The 18,067-nt window shown below is 40.6% G+C and overlaps 1 long non-coding RNA gene and 1 pseudogene across 1 annotated transcript in view; one reads left to right on the top strand and one right to left on the bottom strand.

The window, feature by feature from the left end:
* Positions 1 to 18,067, top strand: part of LOC148108397 (uncharacterized) — a 122,203-nt gene that overhangs the window by 75,201 nt on the left and 28,935 nt on the right. The window lies entirely within an intron of this gene.
* Positions 12,478 to 12,970, bottom strand: LOC148108398 (succinate dehydrogenase [ubiquinone] cytochrome b small subunit, mitochondrial pseudogene; annotated as a pseudogene).

The raw sequence follows: 18,067 nt of genomic DNA, 5'->3' as shown, positions 1-18,067 counted from the left end.
ATGTTAGTGAACACATCCATTGCCCAAGTGGTCATGGGAGTTAAGATGCCTGATCAGAGTCCATTTGAGGACTCTTGCTTGAATTGCTGGGAAATCAGTTCTCTTTTTAAAGAAGGTCATTGTGATGTTGAGATGTGAAGCCTGAATCTGTGGCAACCATTTCAGGATTATGAGAGAAGCCAGCCTAAGGGAAAGAGTGGAGAGAGACCAAAAGAAATTAGGACTTTGATGACTTTGCAGAGCTGACCAGTCCAACCGTCATCCACCTGACCTTTGGACTGGCCAGGTGCATGAGCCCAGATCTTTTTCCATTGTTCAGGTGGTTTTCTCTTGTTGCAACAGAGGGTATCCTAAATAGACATAAATCCATTCTCAAGTTTTATCTCATTTTCAAGTATGCATGTGTTTCTTCTCCCTCCCCCCCCTCCCCCCCCCCCCCCCCCCCCCGCCGCTGCAATGGATTACAAACATTCTTAGGAGTAGCATTTATGAGTTCTGTTTCGGATCTCCTGCAGCACATAATATCACGACCTTTGTGCAATAGGCCCTCTAGAAATGTTTGTTTGCTGAGAATCGTGGCTGACTGGCCCATCTTCAAATCATATTGTATCCTACAAGTCTCAGCAGATGCACAGATTGGTTTTCAGGTTATTTTCAAACCTTTTTCCTGTGCTGGGCTATCACTGTCATTATCTTTCAGACTGGGAAAATGGTTTCTCTGAATGAATTTGCTACCTTTTATTTAGCTCTCTGCCATTCCAGTGTCGGCCAGAACCTAGAGTGTCTGAAAAAAAATTAAAGGTTTTAGGGGAATTCTACTAAAACCATCACAGCAGTTATAGCTCATTTTAAGGATGTGCTAAATATCTATAGAAATAAAACTTGCCACTCCTAGAACTCTTGGAAAATTAATATTTTAATTCAACTTTATGCATGGCTTGCTATTGCAGTATTGCATATAACGGCAAAGCTGAACCATTAACTAATTTTCCTTCAAAATGCTTGTGATGTTACCATTTGAAATAGGTCTATGGTAGGAAAAATTACATGTGGCATAAATATGATTAGTATAGTTCGTCACATGCCATGGGCTTGGGAAAGCAGTAGTGGGTGAATGTCCAATCCCATTCCTACGTGTGAACCTACAAGGTCCTGCTATGCCTGGATGTTTGAACATCCCTGTCATTGTTATTTCCCTTCTAACCAGTCTTCTCATAAACTAAAGCCGTGAGAAGCCTTCCTTTTTGTCCTCCCAAATGAAAGCTCATGACCAGAAGCTTTTGCAATTAATTTATGTACATATGTAATAATAACTTAGCTAGCTCTTTTCGTTTCTCTGAATCTACTTTGGCATAACAAAAGCCATCTCCGTCATTTCCAATTGAAAAAGACAAACACAATGGAAATCATATTTCCATTTTTCCCCCGACTGTGAGGTGCATCTAATTCCAAGTAGAGGTTGTAGGACTCCGGACAAATTACAGAAAATGTCCTGGTTTGTTGGACTCACGATATTAATAGAATTGAAGTTCTTTGTTTTTGTACAGAATAAATAAAGAGCAAAGGCTGACAAAGTGCAGGCTTATTGCCAAGTTCCTGACCTTTTAAAGACTTGCGAAGACTGGGAATGTATTCTCAACCTAGTGAGGATTCAAGGCCACAGAGAAAATTGAAACTATCAAGTCTGACTGATTTTTCATCAGAATGTCCATAATCCCTTTCTGAAACCATCCAACAGCCTTCGGTAAGCTACTATACCAATTCTGTTCTTAAACATTTTTCCTAGCTCCCCGTTTGTAATGACCTGCCTGCTGTCCTGCCCACATAGCCCCTCCCCCATACCAGTCGCAGCCTCCGTCCTAAAGAACAGTTGGCATTTACATAATGCTTACCATATATGAACCACTCTTTTTAAAAAAAAATTTTTTTAAAGATTTTATTTATTTATTCGACAGAGAGAAAGAGCAGGCACAAGTAGGCAGAGTGGCAGGCAGAGGGAGAGGGAGAAGCAGGCTCCCTGCTGAGCAAGGAACCCGACGTGGGACTCAATCATGGGATCACGACCTGAGCAGGAGTCAGACACCTAACTGACTGAGCCACTCAGGCCCCCCTATGAACCATTCTTCTAACCATTCTACATGTGGTTCTCCGAATGACCCTATGAAGTATATACTATTATTAGACCCAATTCACAGGTGGGGAAACTGATGCGCTAGGTCACACAGCTAGCAAGTGGCAGAACTAGGATCTGAACTCAGGCTGACTAGCTCTGGGAGTCGGTACTTTTAACCACTGTGCTCCATAGTCTCACTCAGGGGTTGAGATCAAACTGAGCGGCCAATAGGACAAATTATAGGGTCACATCAGTAACCTGTCAGGCCTGCAGCTCACACTTGATCTTCTTTGCCTTGGACCTCTGTGTCCATCACCTCTTGTTCTCCCCAAGCTATAGTCCCAGCCCAGTATGGCTAACCCTTTGGAACTAATGTGTGGGGTGGAATCCCTAAAACCCGAGGTTGGAGCTGCCTGGTCCTGGCTTGCTAAGCACTCTCTGCTTCGTTCTTGGCTGCTGGACTCTGCTGCTTGCTTTTCTGCCTATTGGCCATCACAGGCCTCTCTGTGCCTGGCTTAGCCAGTTTGGGCCTAGTACGTTAGCTGTCTGCCTCTCCCAGGGCCAGCAGCACAGCTCTCTGGAAGTCCTTCATGCCTGTGCTGGGGCTGTCTTGACATCTTCCTGTATTGTTTATGGTTTGTATTGCTTATGGCTTTTGTCCCCCTCAAAACCAACCCACCAGCCTCAGTTCTGCTGTTTTCCCATTTCTCTGCATGAGGGGGTCTTTGTCTCCCCACCCCCCAGCCAATTTTCCTCTTTCTACACTCCTCCCTTTCTTGTGAACTACACCATTTTTTTTTTTAAAGATTTTATTTATTTGACAGAGAGAGACACAGCGAGAGAGGGAACGCAAGCAGGGGGAGTGGGAGAGGAAGAAGCAAGCTTCCTGCTGAGCAAGGAGCCCGATGCGGGGCTCAATCCCAGGACTCTGGAATCATGACCTGAGCCAAAGGCAGACACTTAATGACTGATCCACCCAGGCACCCCAGAACCACACCATTTTTATGTCTTCTCTCCATTTTGCGAATTTTCCCAACTCTTCATAATATCAATTTCTTTGGTTTCTCCTATAAAGATCCTATTTTCTCTTTGCATGTTCTCTTCTAATTCTCTCTGTCTCAATTTTCGTATGTTCTTCGACTGCTATCTGATTTAGAATCACCAATTTTCTAAGAAAATGAGTCTTTTATCAACTCTCTTTATGCTGGAAAAACCTCATACTTTAGAATCATATTTGTCTGACTTGCAAGTTTAAGAGCTTCAATTTCCTTACCTGTGAAATAGGGATAATGCTACCACCTTACAGAGCTATTGTAGGAATGGCATAAGATCATGGAAAGCACTTTGAAGACTGCATTACGCTAAATAAATGCTAGGCATTATTAGTACAAGGAACACCGTGGACTCTTTAAAATATGGAAGGAGTAAGTAATTTCTACTCTGCATCATAAACCAGCCCAAGAATTAGCCACTTCATTCCTGTTCTCTAATCTTTATAGCAGGTATTGATATACAGAGCAGAAAGGACCAAATGCATGAGGAAGCCTAAGAGCTTCTAGTAGCCATAGGCATTACATATACGGGTCTCTGGAGTCTTTCAACATCTTTGTCAAATTTTTCAGCACCTTCATCGAGTCCCTGCTTTCTTTGCCAGAAGGAATAAAAGCTCTTAGACTAAGCCAGAGTTTGCAAACTGGTGGTTTACTGGCTAAATTTGGTTCTCTGATATACTTTGTTTGATAGAACAATAACCTTTCTTAAAAATTGCATATGAAGAGCTCTTGGGTGGCTCAGTCGGTTAAGCATCTGCCTTCCATGCAGGTCATGATCTCAGGGTCCTGGAATTGAGCCCTGCTTTGGGCTCCCTGCTCAACAGGGAGTCTGCTTCTCCCTCTCCCTCTGTATCTCCTTCTGCTTGTGCTCTCTCTCTCTGTGAAATAAAATCTTTTTAAAAAATTGCACACGAAACCATTCAGATAGTATTAGAACGTGGGTTTTCCCAGAAGCAGTGTCTGAGCCAAGAATTTGGGTGATTAGTTAAGAAAGTGCTTCTGGGAGAAACTGGTAAAATTGGGAAGCAGAATAAGGTAGGGGAAGAAGCCAAACAAGGATATTTCAGGTGAAACCCCAGGCAGACGAGTCCACTGGGAGCACAAGCACATAATTGATACTTTGGAGTTTATCCTGCCTAGAGGTAAAGAAGGTGGGTTTTTGTACTGCTGTTCCATTGGCCATGGCTGACCAGGAAGAGGGGTGGCCATAATGTCTAGGCACTTTTCCTGTCTTTCTCAGGGATTAATCCTAGGGCCCAAGAACAAACCCCAAAAGTCACAAGGGTGAAACACTAGCAGCAAAGGGTGTAGGAGCTGGGTGCTGGGCACACAGAGCTGGTAAAAGTGATCTGAGGGGTCCAGCTGGGGTACCAACAAGGTCCATTACAGATGGGGTATGTGTTCTCCAGTTTGCCAAAGCTCGACCATTCCTAATACTTGTCCTTGGCTAGCTGGCAGCACCAGGGCTTCTATAATTGAGGGGCTTGAGCATGGCATTGTGGTTGGAAGGGCTGCTGGGGGCAGGGACCTTGTCTTGAGTCTATATTATACAAGATGGAAAAACTTCAGTTGTCCGTCTCTGAGAATGGAGAACGTAATGAAGATTACAGTCCCAAGATCCCCACCCTGTCTTCACCACCCTATTCAGCCACTTCATTTATTTGGCCTGGCCTCCAGAGGCCTTTCAACTTGGTGACTCTACAACTTGTGTGATGACAGATTAATGGGATCAGAGAATGTCAGATCTGAAAAGTCTTAAAGTTTTGGATCCTTCTCTTAACTTTATAGATTATGAAAGGCAGTTCCAAGAAGTTGCGACTCTTTTTTATTTTTTGTCGTGAGCTATTCAACGCTTTACCATAAAGTGGGCTTTGTGTTAGGTGATTTTGTCCAACTGTAGGCTAATGTAAGTGTTCTGAGCATGTTTAGGGTAGGCTAGGCTAAGCTCTCAGGCCTGGTAGGCTAGATATATTAAATGCATTTTCAACTTACATTTTCAACTTTCAAGGGAGAGGTTGTGACTCTTCTAGGGTCACAGGGTTAGTCATGGGAGAGACTCTGGCAGCACCTATGTCTCCTATCTCCTTTTGGGTTGCTTAGTCCGGAGATCAGCTTTCTCCAGCACTTCTACACATGGATCGCTAGGCTGACTCCACAGGGAGACCGAGTTGGATGAACTTATTAAGTTGTAGAGTGCAATATAAACGTTTAAGTGTGATTATGACCTCAAGAAACGTCTTGTCCTGCTGAAACTGATAAGTTTTGAGGGGCAGCAGCTACAGGTTATTACACAGAAAATGGAGAGCATTAAACCTAATTCTCTCTATGATGCCTTTCTGATATCTCCTAAATGTGTTTTATATCCTTAACGTTTGCCACAAACTCACCCGTAAAGATCTGCTTGATTTTAGTTCTCTGGAGCTGATGACTGAGGTAGCTTAGGAAATTGGCTTACACTTCACATTTAAAAAATGTAAATGATTCCATAATTGTAACCTTCCAAATTGTTCCAAGTATTAGTTTATTGAGGATACGAGCCTAGAAATATGGAAATGCCAATTCAATAAGATAATGCCCAAACTAACACTTAGCACTGTGCTTGGCATACAGAAAGCAGCCAGCAAAGTTTTTAATAAACAGGAAAAATTCTATAAAGGACTGCAGACTTTTGATTCAGATTGGAGTAATATCTTGAGATGCCTTTCATTTTCATGTTTTCCAACACCGACGTGGGAAGCAGGGAACTTGACCTGGCTGCTAATTGAGATAGTTCTCGAGAGGAGATCCAGGGAAGTCAGGCTGACTGGTGGACATTCTTAAAAACTGAAACCAAGACAAAAGACTGTGATGAATTAGAGCACAACTCTGTGGATTGAAATATGAGAGGTCAGGCTGACTAATGGGCTGAGGGTGGAGACGGGGCAGGCACCCTGGGAACCCGGGAAGGCATCACAGAGTATCAGAGAAGGAGAGGCAGAGTAGGGATTGGAGGTGCAGACTCAGCCCTCTCAGCTCCAGCTGTTTTGTATCATGGTGGACCTGCACCGCTCCGGAGAAAAAGCTAAAAGCAACAGGCTTCTAGCCTGAAAAATTGAGGATCACACATTTTGAACACCTGGAAGTCAAATGCTGCCTGCAAAAACCAAGGTTGCTCTGGGCAGCTATCAATTAGTCTGGCGTGAAAAGCTCTCTCATCTATCTGGCTTCATGACGGACATCCGATGGAGTCATTTGATTCACATCGAGCTCATTGACAAATGATGGTGGGTATGACTTATTTGGCTCTTAAACAATACAGGTGCCGCCCAAATGGTCTCCCTCCCTTCCCGTTTCAGAAGGCAGTGTCCTCTCAGCTACAGGGACAAGCAGAAGATTCCATATTCCTTGAGCTTCCCCCAGCATCCGAGGTTTTTCATTCTGTTTGTTAGATACTCTCCTCCCTCTGTGTGCAGTGCTGATATTTTTTTTTTAAGATTTTATTCATTTGAGACAGGGAGAGAGGGAGAGAGAGAAAGCGTGTGAGCATGAGCATGGGGGAGAGGCAGAGGGAGAGAGAGAGGCAGACTCCCCACTAAGCCCAAGACCTGGAGATCACGACCCGAGCAGAAGGCAGACGCTTAACCATCTGAGCCATCCAGGTGCCCAGGGCTGATGTTTCTAAGGTTCAGAACACGTGAAGGGCCAAGCTGCCATGAGAATGGGTGGTTAAAACCTCCCTTTTTTGCCCCATGGATCATTCAATTATCCTAAGATCATCATATCAAGCCAAATAGTTCAAATGTTATTTATGAAAGGGTTAAGCAATTTTAGCACAAGTTTGTTTTTTTTAAGATATTTATTTATTTGAGACAGAGAGAACACAAGCACGAGCAGGGGGCAGGGGCAGAGGGCAAGGGAGAAGCAGACTCCCCACTGAGGCAGGAGCCCGATTCAGGACTCGATCCCAGGACCCTGGGATCATGACCTGAGCCAGAGGCGGACGCTTAACTGACTGAGCCACCCGGGTGCCCTTTAGCACAGATTTTTAAGGAAAGTAAGTAAAGAGTTAATTTCTCCTTCCCTGGATGAGGGGAAGAAGTGGCTTCCCTTTTGCAAGTCCCTGTATGAGGTACAGACAAACCACTTCCTTTTGTTAATTATACAAAGTACAGACATACCTCCCAAACACAGACATTCTCTTTCTAGTCTGGAAAACAAAACAAAACGAAACAGAACAAAACCCATTCTGAGGAGTAAAAGATTTCTTCAGTTAGCATAGAGTCTTGTCCAGACTTTGGAGCCCCTGGGCCCCATTGATTGTGTGGAAGTGCATTTGATTTCCATTCTGCTCTGTTCTTATACCTACCAGCATAATAGAGAAGCTGTATTATGGGTCTTCAATGACTGGTTTTTTTTATATAATGTAAAATACTCTGGATTAGGTTAAACTCTTTTGGTTCAGCAGTAGAGAGATATTTTAACCCTTCTTTGCATCTGCAACACCCTAGATGCAAAAAAATGTTCCATAAATGTGACTTATGGTGATAACAAATAAGGGAAACCGACTCAGGTCTTTTTCTATTATCATGCTTCTGCTTTTGCCACAGCCAGTCTCTTCCTGGAGAGAATTGCAAAATAAATCAAGATGTCCTAAGGCATCTTTGCTTTCTGTCCTTGCTGCCTCCCAGCATCAGTGGCAGAGGGGTCTCCTTCCTTAGGCCTTGATGGTCCTATTCCTTTGTAGTAAAACTTGCTCTTTGTTATCTGTAATAAAATTAATGGATGCTTAGAGAGTTACCCTTCCAAGGCCTATAGTTAGGAGGTTACCAACTAAAATTCCCACTGAAGCAGACGGATGACTTAACCAAGGAGAGGGTGGATAGCTCCTTCTCAGCTCCTGTCGACTGTGACAAGAAAGGGCGTGCTGACCCGGTACTGCCAGTTCTTTCCATTTTTCAAGAAAAGCTGGAAAGCTCGATTTTATGTGAAATCTCCAAAATTTTTAAGAGAGGCATATAACATGATACAAGCACACAAACCCACTCCCAGCTATCTACCAAATAGACATGAGTGGATACACCCATAAAGAATCAAGGATAAGAACGTTCAAAGCAGCTTTACTCATAACAGCCAAAAATGAGAAACAAGCCAAATGCCCCTTCTTGAATGCTGGTTCCCTAAATTATCACCAAAATCACCTGTTTTTGAGACAAAACTGAGTCAAGAATGACCTTGACAAAATCTTTGTACTTCTCATAGTGGGAAGGGCCAAGGAAAGACAGTTACTGAGATTTTGAAGTCTGCTCTAAGGTGTGTCTTTCGACATAAGGGAGAGGATCTTAGTTAAAACTAGGTACGGGTAATGATATAATAGTTTGGGACTGATGGACACCGCAAGGCAAGGCAAAGGGTTTAAAGCGATTAGAAGTATAAATTATTGTTTAATGAGTTTCTTTCAGGAAGTTCCTGAAATGAACAAAAAGTGGCTTGCAACTTTCATCTTCCTGCACAAGAGTTTACTAAAATAGTAAAATCCTATTCTTGATGCCACTGGAATAGTAAAGTCATGTTACGTAGACCACAAGCTGTATGAATGTAAATGGTTTGGGTTGTCACCTGCAACAAGAGAATGAATACCTTGTGGTATATTTATAAAATGAACATGACTCAGCAATAATAAATGAATAAACTACTACACGGGTGAATCTTACAGGCATAACAGTGAATGAAAAAAGGCAGATGCAGCAGAGCCCATACTGTATGATATGTTCAAGAACAGGAAGAACTAATCTATGTAGGTAGACCCTGAATGGTCGCACCTGTGAGGGGCAGGGGGAGGTGCTAGTTGTATTGCCCGCCAGTATTGCCTGAGAAGGGACCTGGGACCTTATATCGTGGTGGAAATATTCTGTCTTGGTGGTGATTACATGGAGATTCATTGTGTTCTATACCTAAGATTAATATACTTTAGGGACTTTAACATATATGTCTTTCCTCAATTAAAAAACATATAAACACATTCAAAGAAAGAGATATGTATTATACACATGAAAACAGTTGTCCAGGGTTGGGGCAGGGAAAGAATGGGAGGATAAAAGGAAATTATGAAAACAAACAAACAAGAAAGGAACCTTACAAGAATCAAAGATGACAACACATCATGAACGGTGATTGCATAATGATTCACTCAACTTTCTACTTTTGAGATCCCAAATTATGTGTATTGAAGAGATAATTTTTTAAAAAGATAAAATCAACTGTAAAATGTACATGTATCAAATATTTTACTTAACTCATTAATGAGGGAACCAGTAAGATGTTACAACCAGTTCAAGAGACAATTTAACGCACAGAGGTTTTCAGGGAATAAAGACTCTTGAAATGCATTTCCAAATAGACGCAGAATGGATCTACCCACCAGATGGATCTATCTATTCATCGAAGCAACAATCAATTGCATTTCACTGGACACAATTAACTTGTATTTCTCTGGACAAGAATCATTTATATTATTAGTTTTCTAAAACTAACAGAATTATTAAAAAAAAAAAAGACCAAAGACAATGAAAGGGAGAGTTTACTTGGACAGGTGAGCTAGAGAGGATAACTGCCATTGAGTCTTTCACACTCTTTCTTAATACATATGTATATATACACACATACATTCCTAAAAAGTATGTTTTTTATATATATGTACATATATACACATACATACATACACACACAAATATAACACTAGGAGGTCTGAGAAAGACACATATATGGGCCTGTTTTAGTCCTTGAAGTTTTCAACTGGTGATTTAGAAGGTTAAAATGTTCAAGTGCAAAGGGACCGTAAAGGTCATCTATTTTAAAAATGCCTTAAGTTACAGGAATGGCATGTTCTTGCAGCTTCTTGACTACCAGTCAGTGGAAGGGGTACATTTTAAAAGGCGACCTTGTCTTCCAAAGGCCGAGAAATCACTCCCCCCCACCTCCCAGTCACCTCTCTTCCTGCTGGTGTGGCTGGCCCTGATTCTAAAATCTGGTGTCATTGTATATTTTTATTTTTATTGATTGATTTTTTAGTAATCTCTATACCCTACGTGGAGCTCGAACCCACAACCCCAAAACCTTGAGTCACATGTTCTTCCAACTGAGCCAGCTAGGTGCCCCTCAATGCGTATTTTTTTTTAATGTTACATAAGAGGCGCTCACGTGGATTTCTGATACAATATCAAGATGTCTTTTTCATGGTCATCCGTCTCAGGTTTCTGTCTCAGGCAGTGGGAGAAGATGCAGCCCGGTACTTGATCACGAGCCAGGAGGAAAGGCCGGGAGCTCTCAATTTCACAAAAGCAACAAAGCTTCATTTATAGCATGCCACTGCACATGGTAGAATTTCATGAGTCAGTCGATAAGGATAATTAAACAGTGTAGGTCAAGGGCTAGATACAACCATTCAACCTCCTTAAAATCCAATAGGCAAAAGCTTGAGAAACATCATTTGAAAGCTGCAATATTAAACCATCGGTGCATTTTTTAAAGTGCCTTATTGCTGCTAAACAATGTCAAAAAAGTAATAAAAATAAGAACCCAAATCCTCAGCCATATTACTGTATTTTGAAGTTAATTTTTTGATAAGGCAATAATCTTTTTTTCTCCCCCACTCTGTGAATCCCTCACTCTTGTGCCTCTCTCCTGCACTTTCCTCTCCTTGGACTGGCTTCTCTCCTCCTCAAAATCCTTCTTCCAGGAAGCATCCAATTTTCCCCCATCTTTTTAGAACCGCATCTTTTCAGCACTTTTCATACATAGTTTCTTCTAGCACTTTTTAAAATATCAGCTTTATTGAGCTACGATTCATGTATAATAAAATGTACTCCTATTGAACCTAAGTTTGCTGGGTTTTGACAAATGTATACACTGCTATCACCATCACCACAGTCAAGAAAGAATATTTCCATCACCTCTAAGAGTTCCCTCATGCCCTTTGCAGTTAATTTCCCCACTTCACCACCACTTTTGCCCCAGTTACTGCTGGTTGCTATGAATTAGTGTTGCCTGTTCCAAAGTTCCACGTAAATGGAATCATGCCGTTTGAACTCTTTGGTGCCTAGATTACTGGGCTCCGCGTGATGTTCTTGAGATTTATCTGTTTTTGTGTATATCAGTATTTTGTTCCTTTTGGTTGCTATGTTGTATTCCATTGTACAGATAGACCCCAATTAGTTGATCCATTCACCTGCTGTTGGAAATTTGGGCTGTTTCCAATGTTTTGCTACTGTAAATAAAGCTGCTATGAACATTTGTGTGCAGTTTTTGCGTGGACATGTATTTTCATTTCTCTTTGGTATATACACACATGTACACACATGTATGTATAAATATATATATATATGCACACACACACACAAATATACATGATTATACGGTCGATGTATGTTTAACTTTATAAGAAAACTGCTGTTTACAGTGGTTGTACCATTGCGTATTCCCACCAGCTGGGTATGAGATTTTTAGTTCTTCCACATCCTCACCAACACTTGAGATGATCAGATTTAAACATTTTTTAAAAAATTTTTATTATATAGCATTTATTTTTAAAAGATCTTAATTTTCATAGAATACATTTTCACACTAGAAATGCCTACAGTGGGAACACAATAATTTATTACTTACAGTTTTATATTTGTGGACAAATTATTTTAGGACAAATGAAATAAACACAGTTGAGGATTGCGTTTCAGTTTGAATCTGTAATATTTTGATACATCTGTAAGGGGACTTCTTTCCTACATGGAGCTTCGCCAGGCTCTTCTTCCTGGGATTTAGAAATTAGTAATGTGAAATATCAGTATTTCCTAATTTTAGTTTCCCTAAGACATGTAACCGTCAGTAACAGGTATCGACGAAATAGAGAGATAAGTTTTCAAAAATTAAATACTGACTGATTTTCTGCAAAGTCTTTACTTGTGAATTAACAGTCTTTCCCTTTCTCCATTATTCCCAGGACAAATAAAGAAGTTTGATCAAGTATTGATAGTAATAAAGCCGAATTTCCATCAAGAATTTGATAAACTAAAAGGCAAAGCTCATATATAATGTTTGGTTATACTGTGAGCTTTGTGAGAAGCTGGGATGCAAGCCCATAAACTCACCAGAATAAGGAACTCAGTCTCCAAATTTCTTGGAGACAATTCCTCTAGAACCTTTTCCTCAAAGACCAAATTCTAAGACATAACCAGGTGATTAGAAGAGGTCTGTCTTATCCGTGCGCTTATCTGCTGTTTCCTCCTTATTGTGAGTGGAACAGCATGACAGAGCAGAGGCAAAGAGGTGTATAATCCATTCTCAAAAGGTTTTAAGTACAAAAGGGCAGAACTTCCAGAGCATGGCAACAGCTTTGCGGCCACCCGCATCATGATAGTTGAAATAACACAGCCCAGCGAGGGTGAAAGCCAGAGTGCCAAACACCTGCCCTGACAGCTTTCTGCAAAGCGTCCCCTTAAACATAGTAACCATTTGTCCAAGGTCCAGACCGTGGAGAGGGAGGGCTTCAGCGGGCAGTCACCCATCGCAAAGCCAGGATTCAAATAAGCAGGTGGCATCAGGCCCAAGAGCAAAACACTGACCACCCTCTCACCAGTCCGGTGGAGAGAGGCAGCCTTAGAAGCAGAGCGCTGGTTTGGTGATGGTGCATGTGCTGTGTCCTACACCCTCCTGGGGTGGGTTGGTGGTGGAGAAATGCTGAGACATGAGCAGGTCTGGCTGCCGGGATGCATGGAAACTGAACGCGGTCACCTCACGCACTGCACAGGACACAAGGCCTCCAGAGACTCACCATCGCCCTTCTGAAGGCTCAAGGTCACCCCCAGATTGAAAAATGTTTGTTACTCTAGGGGATGTGGAGCGCTGTCTGACTGCGGTCTTCATTTACATTTGCATGCTGCCGATAGCATGTTCTCATACGAGTGTGTCGTCTTTTTCCAAGCTTTGGCACTGTTTCCATTTGCCATTTGCGGTCTTTTTCCTATTTCTCTAATGCTACGAGCTTGCTCCTCCTCACTGGCATTGTTTTGCTTTGCATTTGCTTTGAAGTTCTTTCCCCAGATTGTCACAGACTGACTCGTCTCATCAGTGAGATCTCATCTCAAGTAACACCTCCTCAGAGACGCCTTCACTCTTCATCGCCTTACCGTTGGGTTGTTTTTAGAACACTTTTATAACTATCTGCAATTATCTTATTTATATGTTTGTTTACTTTCTGTCATTTTTACATCTATCTCCACCAGGATGTAAATGCCACAAGAGTGAGTGGGTCTTTGCCTGGTTCACCGTCAACAAGGAAAATGAAACCATACTATCAAGGACTGGATACAACCGTTCAACCTCCTGACAATCCATTAGTTGAGCGCCCCGGAAGCATTATTTAAAAACTGCAATATTAGATTGTTGGTGCATATTTAAACTGCTTTATTGCTGCTGCTAGAACAGTGCCTGGGCCACTGTAAGTGCTCGATAGGTATTTGCTGAACAAACAGCAGTGTAGATTTCACAAAGTGCTCTCATAAGAGTCCCACTTCAATCGTCATTTATTCAACTCACATTTGCTGAAAACGATGGAAATATGCCAACCGTTATGCGGATATAAAGGAGAATAATTATTCCTACTCTCGAGTTGCTTATGATCTTTTTTTAAAAATGAATTCTTATTGCAATATTAATATATGTTAATGATAGGGGCACCTGGGTGGCTCAGTCAGTTAAGCATATGCCTTCGGCTCAGGTCATGATCCCAGGGTCCTGGGATTGGGTCCCGCATCGGGGTCCCTACTCAGCCTGTTTCTTCCTCTTCCTCTGCCTGCTGCTCCCCTTGCTTGTGCTCACTCTCTCTGTCAAATAAATAAATAAATCTTTAAAAAGAATATATGTTAATGATAGAAAGTTAAATAGTACAGAAGAAAAAGTCACTGCTTCTCCAAGCTCAAGACTTCTTCTCAGTGATAACCATTATTAGTAGTTTCCTTTGTATCCTTCTAGAATGTAGATAATCATAAATGTGTACACACACATAGACATACACACACACCCCAAAATGGCATCATAAGAAAACATAGTTTAAGTTGCTTATGATCTTATGGTAGAGACTAGGGTTGCCAGACTCAGCACATAAAAATATAGAGAGCCCAGTTAAATTTGAATTCCAGACAAACAACAAATAAAATTTTTTAGCATAAGTATGTCCCAAATATTGCATGGGATATGCTTCTACTGAAAATTATTTGTTGCTTAGCTGAAATTCAAATTTAACTTGGCACCCTGTGTTTTACCTGACAACCCTGGGTGGAGGCAGATGTTCCAATTGATAAATTACAATATGGTGCTATATTTGTAGTAACAGAAGTCAAGACACGGGTTGAGGGACCACAGAGGAGAGATTGACTCACTCCGTCAGGCAAAAACAGGAAAAGCAGGCATTTGCACAGGGACCCAATATATGAATAGGAGGTTGATAGTTGGAATTAGAGAAAAATGTCAGGAAAGAGCATATGCAAATGAAAGAGCTGTGGAGAGATTGGGCAGTTTTGGAAAATAGTATGACATTTAGTGTAAGAGAGGTTTTAGGGCCCAAGAAATTTGTGGGGATAGAATAGGTGGAATAGGAAGAAGAGAAAGGGCAGGTGGGATCAGATTATGAAAGATTCTCTATACAAGTTAAGAGAGGAGTTATTATTCTATAGACCAGCATTTGCCAGGTTCTTCCTACCTCTTCCTTTAAAAATGAAATTCTGAAACCCTTTCATAGAAATATATAACCTTGCAAATCCTTTCTGGACTTTTAAAGTCATTTTTATGCTATACCATAATTGAGTGAACTAAAGCAAAAATATATAACTATTGTATTACAGAGTTTATTTTAAATACACTCCTTGATGTCAGTAATATATGGAGACAAATCTTGACTATTCCCAAATTAAAAATGAATGCATGCTGTTTAATTTACTTTTAGTTCTGTAATAGGTATGATTTGTCAACTAATAAATTAGGATGTGACATATTATATACAGTGTTTAGCTTTGAGGCTAAGTATATACTAAAGTGTGAAAGTGAAATTTAATTTTGTCCTATGGCATCAGAAAGAGATCAAGTTCTTTTCATGACCTGATGTGCGGAATTCTTGTATTTTTGCGGCTTAAGATATCAACAGATTTGTGTTTATCTTTTAATGTTTTATTTCTTAATGACAGGACAGGAGACAAGGTTTTAGACTTCTCTTGGTAAATAACACATGGCAAGCATTCACAGTATGTGCACCCACTGAATTAAATTACATTCCAGCCAAAGGGAAAATAATTGCCACTATACTCCCTCTTTTTAACAGTTTTTATAATTACTTGATGTGCCTTCAAAGCTTTTGATAAGACTCATGCAATTTACAGATCTATTGAAGTTCTACATGAGGCAAATTAGTATTATAGCTTTTTCACCCCACCACCTTGTTATATTGCAATGTTTATATTCTACAGGCTTTGTGTCTTTAACCAATGGTTCATACAGCTTAGTGAATTATAAGGCTAACAGCTTCGAAATCACCATTCATATCAGAAGACAGAGACTTTCTCCTGCACATGTTTTGTCCCAGTCTCAGCTCATCCTTCCCTCAAGACTAAGCACTATCTTGACTTTGTGATATTTGCTTCCTCATTTTTCCTTACAATTTTATAACCCAAGGTGCTAGACTTGAAACTGAATTCTATAGTTTTGCCTGTTTTTGTCTTAAGCCTTGCTCTTTGAGTCTTTTAATTAACAGGTTTCCTCTTCACCTCTCTTGTTTTTCTCTTTGCTTATTTGTTCTAGAAACATGGTGATCACTCCTATAGCTGCCCACAGCCTGGATTTGCTGGTTATACTCCCTTTCAAACATGTTCCTCTGCCCTCTGTTATTCCTAAAATGTAGGTATTAGGATCTTGAGGCTTAGTCAGACTCAGATTTGTTTTAGTAAGATCATTTCATAGTTGGTGGTATATTCTTCATTGGGAGGCACATAATGTCCTATTGTCTTTTATGTCCTGAGCCACTATAGATGCTTCCTGTTCAGATGATTTCATCCTTAGGGGTAGGAAAAAGTAATATTCCTATCCTCACATTTCTTCTTCATTTATTTGTTGGAAATCATTTTACCTCATCTGTTATTTGATTACGCGGTATATAGTTCATATAGGAAAGATGGCGTAAAGAATTCTTTCCTTTCACTTACTAGTTTTCAGAATGAATAGCATCTCCAAGGTGACCAGCTAGCTCCGTGTGCGTGTGTGCATGCACGCACGTAAGTATGTGATAATGAACTCACGAATTTAAACATTATTGATGTGTTCAGACCTCCCATAGATACTACCCTTATTTATCCTAAAATTGTCTCATCTTTGGAACAACTCTTCAAGTTGGCTCCCAAGTCCTCAAAAGATATATTTTTGAAGTCTGTTAGCAACAAGAATCTGGATGTAAGAAAAGACCACAAAGGAAATAAGGATTTTGCACCAAAAGGATTTCATTTGGCTTACTTAAGAAATTTCGTTGCATTGTCTGTGCCTACTGTATTTCACTGGAAGTTGAATTTTCTTTAATATTGTTAGTCCCATGCAAGATTTGGCAAGATTTACCAAAGACAAGCACTATTAGAATGTGAATCATAGAAACTCTACCTGACTTTAAGAGAAATAAAAGGCTGACTGGCAGGTCCAAGCTATCTTTCTTGCTTGGAAATAACCATGACTGGCCTTGAAGAGGAACCGCCCTCTCCTCTAGCTGGTGCATAGCTGAGCGTTGGCAATAATTCAGTCTCCAGAGCACTGGCGCTGTCTGGGTCTGTTTGTCCTCAAGCCTCTTTGCCCTTAACTGCAGCTCCTCTTACTAGACTCTGTGTTTAACCCCTTTGAAACTGCTTAGTATAGGGAAATGTTTGATTTTTTTCAGTGACATATTCTAAACACACAGAAAAACAAAAAAGGGTAACATTACAAACATCTGTGACTATCTACAATTCACAGATTTTTTTATTTTGTCATATTTGCTTTAGACTGTTTTTAAAAAGAAGGAAAATATTAAGCATATGGTCCTCTTTGTTCTCTACACTAGCCCCGTTGACCTCTCTCATTGTAGAAGCAACCACCACTCCGATGTTGATGGATTCTCCCTGGCATATTTTTAGGCTTATGTTCTATATGTACGTATCTATGAAAAATACTTAGAACTGTATGTTTTCAAAGTGTATCTAAATGGGATCATGCTGTATGGCATCTCGTCCACTAACTTGCTTTTCTCACTGAACATTTTGATTTGGGAATCTGTCCATATTGATGTATCAAGTTTTTTGTCTTCAATGGTACATAGTAGTCCATCATTTGAATATACACGAATATATTTATGTATTCTCTTAGTAATGTACACTATGTTTCCCATTTTTCCCTATTGCAACACAATAACATCCTTGAATATGCATGTGAGAGAGGTTATCTCAGGATATACGTAGAAGCAGAACTTCTGGGGGCGCAGCGTATCATAAATCTTCAACTTCACTGGATACTGCCAAATTACTCTCTGATGTGGTTATATTAACTTATATGCTCATCAGCAGGGGTCGAAAGTTCCTATTTCCCCATAGTTAGTGTTATCGGACTTAAATTTTTGTCAATGTGATGGATATGAAATAGTACCTCATTGATGCTTTAATTGTTATTTGCCTGATTACTAATGAAGTTGAATATGTTTTCATATATTTGTTGACCATTCTTTTTTTTTTTCTGTGAGTTGTAGGGCAGCGCTCTTGAAAACGTCAGAGGGTGGTGACTCTGATGGGGACAGTCAGCAACAGGAAGTACTACACACTGACGGTCCTCAGTAGCCTTCTCCCCAGTTTTTACCTTAAATCTAGGTGCCTTC

The sequence above is a fragment of the Ursus americanus genome, chromosome 20 (assembly GCF_024610735.1).
Source record: "Ursus americanus isolate L20-20 chromosome 20, mUrsAme1.1.p, whole genome shotgun sequence".
NCBI lineage: Eukaryota > Metazoa > Chordata > Mammalia > Carnivora > Ursidae > Ursus > Ursus americanus.
Note: the sequence above shows the minus strand (reverse complement) of the source record. Positions and strands in the feature narration are given on the sequence as shown.